The 16,592-nt window shown below is 50.3% G+C and overlaps 1 protein-coding gene across 4 annotated transcripts in view; it reads left to right on the plus strand.

Annotated features, from left to right (window-relative positions):
- The window catches only part of OLFML2B (olfactomedin like 2B), a 103,241-nt gene that overhangs the window by 12,377 nt on the left and 74,272 nt on the right, over positions 1–16,592 (plus strand). The gene's annotated exons all lie outside the window — the stretch shown is intronic.

The raw sequence follows: 16,592 nt of genomic DNA on the forward strand, positions 1-16,592 counted from the left end.
GGACCTACAACTTTGCTTACATAGGCCACGGGGACCCCTCTCCAAGGAGCTGTTACTATGGATAGTGTCAGTGCATAGTTACCAGTACTCCGTGCATGGATAAGCTATATGTTATCCAGCTTTTTGCACAGTACTATGTTTGGTTTTGCACGGTGATTCAGTTCACTGTAATGGCTCCATTACCGTGTTTGCAGTCACAGCTCAGACAAAGTGAGAAGTATGAAATCATTATGATGATAAAAGGCAAACTCACACTGGGTCTCTTTGTTTATTGTGAATTAATTTGAGACTCAAGTGACAGACCCAGACATTGAAGTTCTCTTTATCCACAGACATGTTTAACAGCAGTGTGAGCTTCCTGCACAGCATCCACATACAGCAGCCTGTCCCAAGCCCAGCAATGAGGGCCTGCCTCTAGGAGGAGTTCATTCTCCATGGCTAGTTCAGTCCTTGGCCTCTGCTGAGACTCTCCCCAAGGAGGTATTTACAACCAGTTGTGGCGTGGATACTTGTCATCTAGGAATGGGCTGAGCCCCGCCAGCTCAGTTCAGAAAGATCCATCAACAGGGTTAGCCAAACATTTTTTTTTTTTTTGGCTGAAGAAATCAAGCTGCAGAAGCTGTGAGAACAGGCTCGCTCTCACAATGGGCGATGCTTCCTGGTGCCAGACAGGCCAGCAATATATAGCCACAGTGCGGAAGCCATGCACTGTAAAGCCTGGCGGGGGAAGACCTGCACTTCCGATTTTTAAACTTTTGCCATGGGAAATGAATCATTGAGTCATAGATTTTAAGTCCAGAAGGAATCACCTAGACTGACCTCCTGTATATCACATTTTACATTTTACCCAGTTACCCTGATACTGAGTCCAATAACTTATATCTTCCAGAAAAGTTGGATTGGCGAATCCCCCACTTCCCTGGAGAGTTTGTTCTAATGGCTAATTTCCCTCCCTGTTAGAAATGTGGGCCTTATTCTCATTGGGATTGGTCTGACTTCAGCTTCCAGCCATTGGTTCTTGTTCTGCCTTTCTCTGCTAGATTAAAGAGACCTTTACTATCCAGTATTTTCTCCCTGTGAAGGTATTGGTACACCATAATCAAGTCACTTCTTGATTTTTTTATTAAGCTGAGAAGATGGAGCTTTTTAAGTCTTTCATTATCAGGCATTTTCTCTAGCCCTCGAATAATTTTAGTGGTTCTTTTTTGCACCTTTTCCAATTTTTCAACATCCTTTTTAAGATTTGGACACCAGAACTGGATGCATAATCCAGTATTGGTCTCACCAAAGCCGTATGCAGAGGTAAAACCACCTCCCTACTGCTACTCTCCTGTTTATACATCCAAGCATCACATTAGCCGTTTTTGCCACAGCACCACTCATTTTTAGTTCCTCATCCACTATGACTCCTAAATCTTCCCAGTCACTGCTTGCCAGGATACAGGCCCTCCTCTTGTAGTTATGGCCTGCATTCTTTGCTCTCAGATGTATGGTCGTGCATGACTGGATGGCTTGGAGGACTTTTAATGGACTCTCCAACTTTTCTTTGCTGGGTCAGTGGTGCATATCCAGCCTCTATCAACAATGTGACTATCTGATGGCTGTTTGGTGGCTTATGTAAACTCTGTTGATGGTCTCAGTCCAGTTCCTAGTGGAGAGTAAATGCATATTCACAAAGCAGACTGTGTTACAAAAAGCTGCCATGTCATTTAGCAGAAAGTCTCCCCTGCTGGCAGGCTTAGCAGAGAGGCCACAGAGCCTGGACAGGAAGGACATTGGGTGCCGCTCAGCTGTACCTGAGAGAAGCTTGCAGAGTGCTGCCTGTATTAAATGCTGTGTTCAAGGGTGTCTGCTGAGCACTTGACTCCCAAAGTACAGGGTCATGGGGAGAAAACTTTTTTCAGAACCTAAGAGGTTAAAATTTTGCATTTCTGTAGCAACGGAAAAATACTATAAACCTACTGCTCTCATCACCTCACAGTGACATAGTGAGTCTCCACACAATAAGATTTGAAATCATGTTTCCCAGGGGAGGAAATTGAGGCACAGCCAAGTGATTCGCCCAAGGTCATGGAAGGAATCGTTGTCGGAGCTTTAACCAGAAGACCTTCCTCCCAGGAATTGATGTTTTTATGATTTTTTCCCATTTCAAAGGGAGCAGTTTTGCAGAGGGATGTAAACATCCCCCGGCCAGGATGAGAACAAAACTGTTAGAGTCTTGTATTACAGATCCCCAGACCATGCAAAACTCATCTTACTTGGCGTTTTTGTTATAAACTCAAAACTCAGCCTAAATTATGCCAAAAAATTGCTGTAGTGCATGAATCTTTTGAGGGACTTTGGGCAGTGTATGATTCCTACATGAAATGGGTGAAACACAGCAGTTGTTGCTGAGTTTTACTGTGGGTTTTTAGGACCATTTCAATTCAAAACTCAAAGCAAAGTCTGAGGAGTGTGGATCAGTGGGAATTGGAATCAAAGAGGAAGTTCCTATAAGCCATTGTGGCTTCTGCACTCTCTAACTGCACCTAGACTGTAGCTGTGGTTCCAGGTGTATATTTATTATGTGGATACTTGTCCATTAAGACATGTATTGAAAATACCAGTTCGTTTCACCCTGAGCCAATGCTGAGGGGGGCACATCTACCCATGGCTGGAGGGAGGAGGCGTGTGAGAGACGTCAGGGCATGGGGCTGGAGGGAGCAGGTGCATGAGAGACTTCAGGATGCAGGGCCGGAGGAAGCATGTGTGTGAGAGACATCAGAGCTCAGGGCTGGAGGGAGTAGGCATTTTTCTGATGTCGGGGCATGGGGCTGGAGGGAGCAGGTGCGTGAGAGACGTTGGGACACAGGGCTGGAGGGAGAAGGGGCGTGAAACACGTCGGGACGCGGAGCTGGAGGGAGGAGATGCGTGAGAAACATCGGGGCACGGGGCTGGAGGGAGCAGGTGTGTGAGAGATGTTGGGGCACGGGGCTGGAGGGAGCAGGCACATGAGAGACATCGAGTCTCGGGGCCGGAGGGATCAAGTGCGTGATAGATGTCGGAACGTGGAGCCGGAGGGAGTAGGCATGTGAGACACGTCGGGAGGCAGTGCCAGAGGGAGCGGGCATGTGAGAGACGTCGGGACGTGCAGCCAAAGGGATCAGGCGCCTGAGAGATGTCGGGACACAGGGCCGGAAGGATCAGGCATGTGAAAGACGTTGGGGCGCAAGACTGAAGGGAGCAGGCACGTGAGAGACATCAGGGTGTGGGACTGGAGGGAACAGGTGTGTGAGAGACATTGGAGCACAGAGCTAGAAGCAGCAGGCGTGTGAGAGAGGTCAGGGCGCAGGGCTGGGGAGAGCAGCCCTGTGTGAGAGACTGGGCACGGGGCTGGAGGGAGCAGATGCGTGAGAGACGTCAGGGCACGGGGCCAGAGGGAGCAGACGTGTGTGAGAGACGTTGGGGCTGAGGGCCCAAGGGAGCAGGCCACTGTGAGAGATGTCAGGAAGCAGGGCTGGAGGGATCAGGCATGTGAGAGACATCGGGATGTGGAGCTGGAGGGAGCAGGTATGTGAGAGATGTCATGTCTGAGGGCCCAGAGGAGCACGCACCTGTGAGAGATGTCTGGATGCAGTGCCGGAGGGAGAAGGCGCGTGAGGGAAGTCGGGGCGTGGGACCGGAGGGAGCAGGTGTGTGAGAGACATTGGGGTGCAGGGATAGAGGGAGCAGGCATGTGAGAGACATCAGGGCTAGGGGCCGGAGGGAGCAGGCACTTGAGAGATGTCAGGGCGTGGAGTTAGCGGGAGCAGGCGCGTGAGAGACGTTAGGGCTAGGGGCCAGAGGGAGCAGGTATGTGAGAGACATTGGGGTGAGGGGCCGGAGGGAGCAGGCATGTGAGAGACATTGGGGCATGGAGCTTGAGGGAGCAGGTGTGTGAGAGACGTTGGGGTGCGGAACTGGAAGGAGCAGGCATGTGAGAGAGGTCAGGGTGCGGGGCTGGGGGGAGCAGGCACGCGTGAGAGATGTCGGGGCATGGGGCCGGAGGAAGCTGACGTGTTTGAGAGACGTTGGGGCACAGGGCCGGAGGGGGCCAGCACGTGAGACACGTTGGGTCCCTGAGGGCCCAAAGGAGCGTGCACCTGTGAGAGACGTCTGGACACAGGGCTGGAGGGATCAGGCCTGTGAGAGACATCGGGGCATGCAGCCGGATGGAGAAGGCGCGTGAGAGACATCAGGGCATGGGGCCGGAGGGAGCAGAGGTGTGCGAAAGACGTCGGGGCCGAGGGCCTGAGGGAGCAGGCCCCTGTGAGAGACGTATGGAGGCAGGGCTGGAGGGATCAGGTAAGAGACTTCGGAACCCAGAGCTGGAGGGAGCCAGTGTGTGAGAGCTGTTGGGATGCGGAGCTGGAGGGAGGAGGCATGTGAGAGAGGTCGGGGCACGGGGCCAGAGGGAGAAGGCGCGTGAGAGACGTCGGTGGCACAGAGCTGGAGGGAGGAAGCACGTGAGAGAGGTCGGGGCATGGGGCTTGAGGGAGTGGGCGTGTGAGAGATGTCGGGGTGCGGAGCTGGAGGGAGAAAATGTGTTAGAGAGGTTGGGAGGTGGAGCTGGAGGGAGGAGGCACGTGAGAGACTTCGAGACTCAGGGCTGGAGGGAGCAGGCGCATGAGAGACATCAGGGCTGAGGCCCCAAAGGAGCATGCACCTGTGAGAGACGTCTGGACGCAGGGCTGGAGGGAGAAGGCGCATGAGAGACGTCGAGGCGCAAGGCCAGAGGGAGCAGGCACTTGAGAGATGGGTCGTGGAACTGGAAGGAGCAGGCACGTGAGACACATCGGGGCGCAGGGCTGGAGGGAACAGGCATCTGAGAGACGTCAGGATGCAGAGCTACAGTGAGTAGGCGCGTGAGAGACGTCAGAGTGCATGGCCAGAGGGAGCAGGCGTGAGAGAGTCATTGGGCACAGGACTGTAGGAAGCAGGGATGTGAGAGACTTTGAGGGTCTGGGCTGGAGGGAGCAGCCGTGTGAGAGACTTTGGGGTGCGGGTCCGGAAGGAGCAGATGTGTGAGAGACGTTGGGGCGCGGAGCTGGAGGGATCAGTTGCATGAGATGTCGGGGCACGGAGCTGAAGGAAGTGAGTCTCTTGCCTATATGCTCGGGGTCTTACTGATCGCCATATTTGGGGTCGGGAAGGAATTTTCCTCCAGGGCAGATTGGCTGAGCCTCTGGAGGTTTTTCGCCTTCCTCCGCAGCATGGGGCAGGGATCTCTAGCAGGAGGGTCTCTGCCGATTGAAGTCACTAAAAACAGGATTGGGGACTTCAACAGCAGAGTCCAGGGAAGGGGTAGGGACGGTTTTATGGCCTGCAGCATGCAGGGGGTCAGACCAGATGATCATAATGGTCCCTTCTGACCTTAAAGTCTATGAGTCTATGAGTACATTAGAGACGTCGGGGCCCAGATCCGGAACAGCAGGTTCGTGAGAGACGTCAGGGCTCAGGGCTGGAGGGAGCAGGCACATGTGAGATGTCATGGCGCAGATTTGGAAGGAGCAGGTGCATGAGAGTCGTCAGGGCGTGGGGCCGGAGGGAGCAGGCATGGGAGAGACATTGGAACACGGGGCTGGAGGGAGAAGGCTCATCAGAAACATCAGGGCACAGGGCCGGAGGGAGCAGGCACGCCAGAAATGTCGGGGCACGGGGCCGGAGGGAGCAGGCGTGTGAGATGTCGGGACGTGGAGCTAGAGGGAGTAGGCGTGTGAGAGACATCGGAGTGTGGGGCCAGAGGGAGCAGGTGTGAGAGAAACATTGGGCACAGGGCTGGAGGAAGGAGGCATGTGAGAGACTTCGGGGGTCTGGGCTGGAGGGATCAGGTGTGTTAGAGATATCAGGGCACGGAGCTTTAGGAAGTAAGCACGTGAGAGACAAGCCCAGATCAGGAGCAGCAGGTTCATGAGAGACGTCAGGACTCGGGGCAGAAGGGAGCAGGCGCATGTGAGATGTCGCGGCGCGTGGCTGGAGGGAGCAGGCGTGTGAAAGACGTTGGGGCGCAGGGCTGGAGGTAGCAGGAGCGTGAGAGATGTCACGGCACAGATTTGGAGGGAGCAGCTGCATGAGAGAAGTCGGGTCGCAGAGCTGGAGGGAGCAGGTATATGAGAGACATTGGCGCGTGGGGCTGGAGGGAGCAGGCGCATAACAAATGGGGCGTGGGGCGGAGGAAGCAGATGTGTGAGACACATTGGGACGCGGGGCTGGAGGAATGAGGGCACATGAGAGATGTCAGTACACAGAGCATGAGGGAGCAGGCCTGTGAGAGATTTTGGGGTGCGGGCTGGAGGGAAGAGGCCTGTGAGAGACATCGAGGTGCAGAGCTGGAAGGAGCAGGTGCATGAGAAATGTCAGGACACGGGGCCGGAGGGAGCAGGCATGTGAGAGACATTGGGCACAGGGCTGGCGGAAGCAGTTGTAACGATGCTGCCTCTGGCGGGACACAACTGAGAGTATCAATTCAGGACAAATTGCTTAGAGCAGGGCAGTTGCAGCCCAAGGCTGGGTTTCCTTTACTATTAAGGGACACCAAACCAGCCAAACAAGAGAGGAATTCGGTCTCACCCCACTGGCTAACCATCAGTCTAGCAATTCCCCCAGACACTCCAGTTTCCCAGTATCACCACCAGCGCCACTCCTTATGGGGATGAATGGTTATGAAAACCAATACCCCGGTAAAAAGAAAAGAGGTTCTCCTGATCCCAAAGGACCAAGCCCCAGACCCAGGTCAATATACAAGTTAGATACAAATCATGCTGTTGCCAAACCTTTAGAATCTAAAATCTAAAGATTTATTCGTAAAAAGAAAGAAATATAGATGAGAGTTCAAATTGCCATTACCATATGTAATTGATTCCATTTAACCAAAGTTCTTGGTTCAGGCTTGTAGCAGTGATGGAATAAACTGGAGGTTCAAATCAAGTCTCGAGTACAGTCACAGCTGGGATCGATCATTCAGTCCTTTGTTCAGAGCTTCAGTTTGTAGCAAAGTTCCTCCAGAGGTAAGACACAGGATTGAAGACAAAATTGAGGGGTTTCCAGCGCCTTTTATATCCTCTGCCATGTGGAAGGACCCCTTTGTTCTTACTTCGGAAAATCACAGCAGCAAGGTGGAGTTTGGAGTCACATGGGCAAGAACTGAGGTTCTTTACAGGTAGAGCAGCCATTGCTCATATGCTACCTTGCAGGTTCCCAGGGAGGCTCCTCATATGTGTATTGGAGTCTTCCAAGATTCATTGTCAGTTAAGTGTTTCTTGATTGGGCACTTCATCTGAAGAGTCCCTTCTCAAGAAGCTTGTCAAATGCTTCACTGGTGCTGCTTAGAATCAAACACATTGAGATACAAGTACATAGCTAATATTCATAATTTCAAATACAAAAATGATACACACATACAGGCAGCATAATCATAACCAGCAAATTACAACCTTTTCAAAGACACCTTGACTTCCTTTGTACAAGATTTGGTGCAACTATAGGATCTTGGTTGCAACAATGATCTATACAGTCCTAGTTCATGTCAATAACGTCACAGCCTGCTCCCTCAGACCTCACACCCCAACGTCTCTCATGCATCTGATTCCTCCAGCCCCGCGTCCCGACGTCTTTCACACACCTGCTTCCTGTGCCTCATGCCCTGAGGTCTTTCAAGCAGCTGATCCCTCTGGGCCCGAGCCCTGATGTCTCTCACGAACCTGCTGCTCTGGATCTGGGCCCTGACACCTCTCCCGTGCTTGCTTCCTACAGCTCCATGCCCTGACATCTCTCATATGCCTGCTCCCTCCAGCCCTGTGCCCAATATCTCGCTCACGCCTGCTCCCTCTAGCCCCACACCCCGACGTCTCTCACACGCCTGCTCCCTCTAGCCCCATACCCCGACATCTCTCATGCGCCTGCTCCCTCCAGCCCTGCTCTCCGATGTCACTCACACACCTGCTTCCTCCGGCCCTGTGCCCTGATGTTTCTCACGACCTGCTACCTCTGGCCGCACGCTCCGATGTCTCTCACATGCCTGCTCCCTCCGGCCCCGAGCACCGAGGTCTTTCATGCACCTGCTCCCTCCTGCCCCGTGCCCCAATATCCCACAGGTCTGCTCCCTCTGGCCCCATGCCCCAAAGTGTCTCACGTGCCTGCTCCCTCCGGCTCCGGGGCTCCGACGTCTCTCATGTGCCTGCTCCTCCAAATTCTCCCTGTGACATCTTACACGTGCCTGCTGCTCTGGATCCTCGCCACGACATCTCTCACACACCTGATCCCTCTGCCCCCACATCCTGACGTCTCTCACATGCCTGCTTCCTCCAGCCCTGTGCCCAATGTCTCCCTCATGCCTGCTCCCTCCGGCCCCACACCCCAACGTCTCTCACGCACCTACTCCCTCTAGCGCCACGTCCTGATGTCTTTCCCATGCCAGCTGCCTTTGGCCCCATGCCCCGATGTTTCTCACGCACTTGCTCCCTCCAGGCCCGTGCTCCGATGTCTCTCACATGCCTGTTCCCTCCAAGCCCGAGCCCCGAGGTCTCTCATGCACCTACTTCCTCCAGCCCTGCACCCCGACATCTTTCACATGCCTGCTCCATCGGACCCTGCGCCCCGATGTCTCGCATGTGCCTGCTCCCTCCAGTTCCGCATCCCAACATTTCTAATGCACCAGCTTCCTCCGGCCCCTCTATGACTTTATAGACATGAACTGTATCCATATAGATCAAGGTCCTATAGTTGCACCAATCTTGTACAAAGGAGTCAAGTAAGGTGTCTATGAAAAGGTTATGATTTGCTGGTTATGATTATGCTATCTGTATGCATGTATCCTTTTTGTATTTAAAGTTATAAGTATTGGCATTATACTTGTTTCAAATGTTGGCTCCTGGGGTAACAACCACAAAGTAATCAACCAGATATGCCATGTAAGATATCTGCAAAAATATTATAATTTGCCAGATACGATTGTCTATATTTCAAACTTGTGCTATGCTTCTGGGTGACAGCCCAGACAGTTTGGCATCAGCACTGCCTAGCCTGCTTAATGGCCCATTAAGGACCATCAGGTATATAACTGACCACTTGAGAGAAGGCAGATACACCTTATGACTCAGCAAGGCATGCGAGGTCTCTTGCATGCACATGCTCCCTCCAGCCCTGCGCCCCAACACTCTCACACACTTTCTCCCTCCAGCCTTGCTCCCCGATGTGTCTCACGTGCCTGCTCCCTCCAAATATGCGCTGTGACATCCCACACATGCCTGCTCCCTCCACTCCATGCCCTGATGTCTCTCTCATGCACCTGCTCCCTCCAGCCCCCCGTCCCGACATCTCTCACACACCTGATCCCTCCAACCCCGTGTCCTGACTTCTCTCACATGCCTGCTGTGATGTTATTGACATAAACTGTGACTGTATAGATCATTGTTGCAACCACTGTTATATATTTGCAGCAAATATTATACAAAGGTTGTTGTGTGAGGTGTCTGTGACAAGGTTATGATTTGCTGGTTATGATTATTCTGTCTGTATGGGTGTATCACTTTTGTATTTGAAGTTATGAATATGGGTTATGTAGAATCATAGAATATCAGGGTTGGAAGGGACTGCAGGAGGTCATCTAGTTCAATCCCCTGCTCAAAGCAGGACCAATTCCCAACTAAATCATCCCAGCCAGGGCTTTGTCAAGCCTTAAAAACCTCTAAGGAAGGAGATTCCACCACCTCTCTAGGTAACCCATTCCAGTGCTTCACCACCCTCCTAGTGAAATTTTTTTCCCTAATATCCAACCTAAACCTCCCCCACTGCAACTTGAGACCATTACTCCTTGTTCCGACATCTGCCACCACTGAGAAGAGCTGAGCTCCATCCTCTTTGGAACCACCTTTCAGGTAGTTGAAAGCAGCTATCAAATCCCCCCTCATTCTTCTCTTCTGCAGACTAAACAAGCCCAGTTCCCTCAGCCTCTCCTCATAAGTCATGTGCTCCAGCCCCCTAATCATTTTTGTTGCTCTCCGCTGGACTCTTTCTAATTTTTCCATATCCTTCTTGTAGTGTGGGGCCCAAAACTGGACACAGTACTCCAATACCGAATAGAGGGGAATGATCACGTCCCTCGATCTGCTGGCAGTGTCCCTATTTATACAGCCCTGGGAGGGGGAGTGAAACTGCTACTCCTCTCTGGGGAAGAGAATAGCGTGGCAGAATCATTTTAGATTCTAAAGGATTGGCAACAGTGTGATTTGTGGGTAAGATCTAACTGGTATGTTGACTTGGGTCTGGGGCTTGGTCCTTTGGGATCGGGAGAACCTTTTTTCTTTTACTGGGGTATTGGTTTTCATAACCATTCATCTCCATAAGGAGCGGCGCTGGTGGTGATACTAGGAAACTGGATTGTCCGAGGGAATTGCTTGTATGACTTCTGGTTAGCCAGTGGGGTAAAACCAAAGTCCTCTCTGTTTGGCTGGTTTGGTGTGCCTTAGTAGTGAAGGAACCCCAGCCTTAGGCTGCAACTGCCCTCCTCTAAGCAATTTGTCCCAAATTGATACTCTCAGTAGTGTCCCTCCAGAGGCCGCTTCGTTACAGTGGCATAGTCACATGATCCACAGAACCAGCTCAATTAAGCTTTGGATCAGAACCCCATGCTATCCAAATTTGAATTTTAGGAATGAGAGTTTGTTGGGTTAAAAATCAGTGACCATGAGCCAAAAAGCATCAGCAGAAACAATGATATTGCAGGCCCTGAGAGACAGCCTGCAATTTGAACATAATCAAAAATTGGCAGAAATTCGAATGAGAGAAAAGAAAGCCTTGGCCCAGTTGGAAAAAAAAGTGTATGGGGGCGTATGGAACTGCTGGTTGCTGAGGAGAGGGATCGCCAGATGCAACAAGAAATTGCCAGACTTAAGCTCCAAGTCAAAAAAGCAATGGAAGAACAGCAGAAACTGTATCGTCTTAAAAGTCCAATTTATAACAACGTTGGTATGTTGTATTACTCTGAACAGTTGTCTGTTTAACCAGTTTTGCTATGGCCAAGGAGAGGATGATTGAAACCTGGGCAAGGTGGCAAATAGCTGTTTGTCTGTGAATGAAGTTTCTGAATGTCTGTCTAATGTCTCAGAAGTGAATCTGGAATTAGATCAAGCACAGTGTGACATGTTGGATCACAGAACCCCCCTTGGGAACTGCCAGCTGATGTGCCAAGACTACTTCTGCCCCTGCTTTCCCTGCCAGCTCAGGATCCCAGCACCCTGTCTTGCTGAGCCAGACACACCCGTCTGCTCCATCACAGACCCAGGGTCTGAATTACTTGCCCCAAAGCTGCAGGTGTACCTGAAAGCAGCTTACAGAAGTGTTCTTGTCTTTAAGACTCAGATGCCCAACTCCCAATAGGGTCTAAACCCAAATAAATCCCTTTTACCCTGTATAAAGCTTATACAGAGTAAACTCATAAATTGTTCGCCCTCTATAACACTGATAGAGAGATATACATGGCTGTTTGCCCCCCCCAGGTATTCATACATACTCGGGGTTAATTAATAAGTAAAAAGTGATTTTATTAAATACAGAAAGTAGGATTTAAGTGGCTCCAAGTAGTAACAGACAGAACAAAGTGAATTACCAAGCAAAATAAAATAAAACATGCAAATCTAAGCCTAATACACTAATACAATTGAGTACATATAAAATCTCACCCGAGAGATGTTTCAATAAGTTTCTTTCACAGACTGGACGCCTTCCTAGTCTGGGCACAGTCCTTTCCCCTGGTACAGCCCTTGTTCCAGCTCAGGTGGTAGCTAGGGGATTCCTCATGATGGCTGCCTACCTTGTTCTGTTCCACCCATTTATATATATTTTGCATAAGGCAGGAATCCTTTGTCCCTCTCTGGGTTCCCACCCCCTCCTCCTCAATGGGAAAGTACCAGGTTGAAGATGGATTCCAGTTCAGGTGACATGATCACATAGAATCATAGATCACATATCAGGGTTGGAAGGGACCTCAGGAGGTCATCTAGTCCAACCCCCTCCTCAAAGCAGGACCAATTCCCAACTAAATCATCCCAGCCAGGGCTTTGTCAAGCCTGACCTTAAAAACCTCTAAGGAAGGAGATTCCACCACCTCCCTAGATAACCCATTCCAGTGCTTCACCACCCTTCTAGTGAAAAAGTTTTTCCTAATATCCAACCTAAACCTCCCACACTGCAACTTTAGACCATTACTCCTTGTTCTGTCATCTGCTACCAGTAAGAACAGCTGAGCTCCATACTCTTTGGAACCCCCTTTCAGGTAGTTAAAAGCAGCTATCAAATCCACGCCCCATTCTTCTCTTCTGCAGACTAAATAATCCCAGTTCCCTCAGCCTCTCCTCATAAATCATGTGCTCCAGCCCCCTAATCATTTTTGTTGCCCTCCGCTGGACACTTTTCAATTTTTCCACATCCTTTTTGTAGTATGGGGCCCAAAACTGGACACAATACTCCAGATGAGGCCTCACCAATGTCGAATAGAGGGGAATGATCACGTCCCTCGATCTGCTGGCAATGCCCCTACTTATACAGCCCCAAATGCCGTTAGCCTTCTTGGCAAGAAGGGCACACGGTTGACTCATATCCAGCTTCTCGTACTCTGTAACCCCTAGGTCCTTTTCTGCAGAACTCCTGCCTAACCATTCGGTCTCTAGTCTGTAGCAGTGCATAGGATTCTTCCATCCTAAGTGCAAGACTCTGCACTTGTCCTTGTTGAACCTCATGAGGTTTCTTTTGGCCCAATCCTCTAATTTGTCTAGGTTCCTCTGTATCCTATCTCTACCCTCCAGCGTATCTACCACTCCTCCCAATTGAGTGTCATCTGCAAACTTGCTGAGAGTGCAGTCCACGCCATCCTCCAGATCATTAATGAAGATATTGAACAAAACCAGCCCCAGGACCGACCCTTGGGGCACTCTGCTTGATACCGGCTGCCAACTAGACATGGAACCATTGATCACTACCCGTTGAACCCAATGTTCTAGCCAGCTTTCTAGCCACCTTATAGTCCATTCATCCAGGCCATACTTCTTTAACTTGCTGGCAAGAATACTGTGGGAGACCGTATCAAAAGCTTTGCTAAAGTCAAGGAATAACACATCCACTGCTTTCCCCTCATCCACAGACCCAGTTATCTCCTCATAGAAGGCAATTAGGTTAGTCAGGCATGACTTGCCCTTGGTGAATCCATGCTGACTGTTCCTGATCACTTCCCCTCCTCTACATGCTTCAGAATTGATTCCTTGAGGATCTGCTCCATGATTTTTCCAGGGACTGAGGTGAGGCTAACTGGCCTGTAGTTACCCGGATCCTTCTCCTTCCCTTTTTTAAAGATGGGCACTACATTAGCCGTTTTCCAGTCATCCGGGACCTCCCCCGATCACCATGAGTTTTCAAAGATAATGGCCAATGGCTCTGCAATCACATCCGCCAACTCCTTTAGCACCCTCGGATGCAGCACATCTGGCCCCATGGACTTGTGCTCGTCCAGTTTTTCTAAATAGTCCCGAACCACTTCTTTCTCCACAGAGGGCTGGTCACCTCCTCCCCATGCCGTGCTGCCCAGTGCAGCAGTTTTGGAGCTGACCTTGTTTGTGAAGACAGAGGCAAAAAAAACTTGAGTACATTAGCTTTTTCCACATCCTCTGTCACTAGGTTGCCTCCCTCATTCAGTAAGGGGCCCACACTTTCCTTGACTTTCTTCTTCTTGCTGACATACCTGAAGAAACCCTTCTTGTTACTCTTAACTTCTCTTGCTAGCTGCAACTGCAAGTGTGGTTTGGCCTTCCCGATTTCACTCCTGCATGCCTGAGCAATATTTTTATACTCCTCCCTGGTCATTTGTCCAATCTTCCACTTCTTGTAAGTTTCTTTTTTGCGTTTAAGATCAGCAAGGATTTCACTGTTAAGCCAAGCTGGTCGCCTGCCATACTTACTATTCTTTCTACACATTGGGATGTTTTTTTCCGTCACCCTCAATAAGGATTCTTTTAAAATACAGCCAGCTCTCTTGGACTCCTTTCCCCCTCATGTTATTCTCCCAGGGTATCCTGCCCATCAGTTCCCTGAGGGAGTCAAAGTCTGCTTTTCTGAAGTCCAGGGTCCGTATTCTGCTGCTTTCCTTTCTTCCTTGTGTCAGGATCCTGAACTCAACTATCTCATGGTCACTGCCTTCCAGGTTCCCATCCACTTTTGCTTCCCCTACTAATTCTTCCCAGTTTGTGAGCAGCAGGTCTAGAAGAGTTACTGTTACTGTAAGAAGAACAGGAGTACTTGTGGCACCTTAGAGACTAACAAATTTATTAGAGCATAAGCTTTCGTGGACTACAGCCCATTTCTTCGGATGCATATAGAGTGAAACATATATTGAGGAGATATATATATATATACACACATACAGAGAGCATGAACAGGTGGGAGTTGTCTTACCAACTCTGAGAGGCCAATTAAGTAAGAGAAAAAAACTTTTGAAGTGATAATCAAGCTAGCCCAGTACAGACAGTTTGATAAGAAGTGTGAGAATACTTACAAGGGGAGATAGATTCAATGTTTGTAATGGCTCAACCATTCCCAGTCCTTATTCAATCCTGAGTTGATTGTATCTAGTTTGCATATCAATTCCAGCTCAGCAGTCTCTCGTTGGAGTCTGTTTTTGAAGTTTTTCTGTTGTAAAATAGCCACCTGCAGGTCTGTCATAGAATGACCAGACAGGTTAAAGTGTTCTCCCACTGGTTTTTGAGTATTATGATTCCTGATGTCAGATTTGTGTCCATTCTTTTGCGTAGAGACTGTCCGGTTTGGCCAATGTACATGGCAGAGGGGCATTGCTGGCACATGATGGCATATATCACATTGCTAGATGTGCAGGTGAACGAGCCCCTGATGGTATGGCTGATGTGATTAGGTCCTATGATGATGTCACTTGAATTGATATGTGGACAGAGTTGGTATCGGGGTTTGTTACAAGGATAGGTTCCTGGGTCAGTGTTACAGGTACTGTTGCTTTGCGTGTTGCTAGTGTGTTGGTGAGAAAGGATGTACCAACTCTTTCTGATCAGATTGATATCCTAGTCAGGGCACAAGGAGAGCATAAAGGTTATTTGATTGTTACCTACTGACGGTGTGAAAACTTTCAGCCAGGAGGAAATAATTCCTAAACTTGTATGTGTTGGGCCTGACAACTTGCGTGTTGCCAGTGACTGTGAGGAAAGTTGCAGAGGGAAAAAGAGTACCTCTAACCTTTTGTCGAATGAGTCTATGAGCTTGCCGGAAAGGAGATTGTGTAAAAATTGTCCTGAAGGGCCAGAAATGATTCTGAATGTGAGACCCAGAAAAAGTCTGTGGTTGCTCAGGAAAGTGTTCCTTTTTTAGAGCAGGCCCTAGGTGAAGAGGGTAATAGCAGAATTTCTGTGAGAGGTGAATTGTTGCTCAAAGAAGTTCCTAAGGAAAAAAATCCTCATGGTAGTTTTTGCAAGCAGTTTGCTGTAACGGAAGGGTGTGAAAGTGATTTAATCAAGAAAGCTTCAGTTCTTCTTCGAGTGCTTGCTCATATCAATTCCAGTTAGGTGTGTGCGCACGCTGCATGCACTGATGTCGGAAACTTTTTCCCTAGCAGCTACCCGTCAGGCTGGCTGCGGAGCCCCCTAGAGTGGTGCCGATATGGTGCTCCATATATGACCCTGCTGGCCTGACCCCCCCTTCATACCCTTCTTACCGCCTGTGACAGTTGTTGGAATAGTGGTCTCTTGTGATCAAGTGCTCCACTACTCCCTAGCTATCTCTTATCTCTGTATATGGTTACCTTTGTTAGTTAATTGTTAGTAGTTATCTCTAGTGTTAAGTATAGTAGAGCAGTTGGGGGGGGGATGGGCTCTTCCCCTTCAACGAGTGCCCCACGGGGCTCTGGGGCATGCCGTCCCAGGGCTTCAAACCCTGCAGCTCCTGCGGCAAGCCTATGCCCACGGGCAATCCCCACGACTCCTGTCTTCGGTGTCTGGGAGAGGCCCACCAGGTTGACAAGTGTAAAATTTGCAAGACATTTAAACCTTGCACAAGAAAGGAGAGGGATATCTGCCTCAAGCAACTCCTTATGGCGTCTGCCCTCCGTCCCTCTCAAGATGCGGGCCCAAGTGCCTCAGTGCAGAGCAGCCTCCCAGTGGTGCCGTCTACAGCACCGCAAGAGGACTTGGCATGCCCTCCTAGGGGCTGACGATCTCCCGGAGCCCAGAAGCGTTCCCCCTGGCACCTCTCCCACTCCGGTAAAAAGTAGGCCATGGGAGGACCTCCTCAGAGGCCTGAAGCAGACACCGCGGCCCTGACAGGGCAGGGCGCAGACCAGGCCCCTAAGACTGGCAAATCCTCCACTAGGTCTCAGCCTACACGGAGCAGTCCTCCACCACGGGGCCCCCTGCAAGCGGAGGAGGTCACGCTGCCTTCCACTCCGGGTACCTTCAAGCCGCTAGAGGGCTCATTGAAATGACTGTGCCTGTGTCTCCGATCTCGAGGCCTCCCTTGGCTCGAGCTCTGGTACTATCGAGGGGCAAACCAGCAATGTTTGGACCATC

This window comes from Chrysemys picta, chromosome 8, assembly GCF_011386835.1.
Source record: "Chrysemys picta bellii isolate R12L10 chromosome 8, ASM1138683v2, whole genome shotgun sequence".
NCBI classification, from domain to species: domain Eukaryota; kingdom Metazoa; phylum Chordata; order Testudines; family Emydidae; genus Chrysemys; species Chrysemys picta.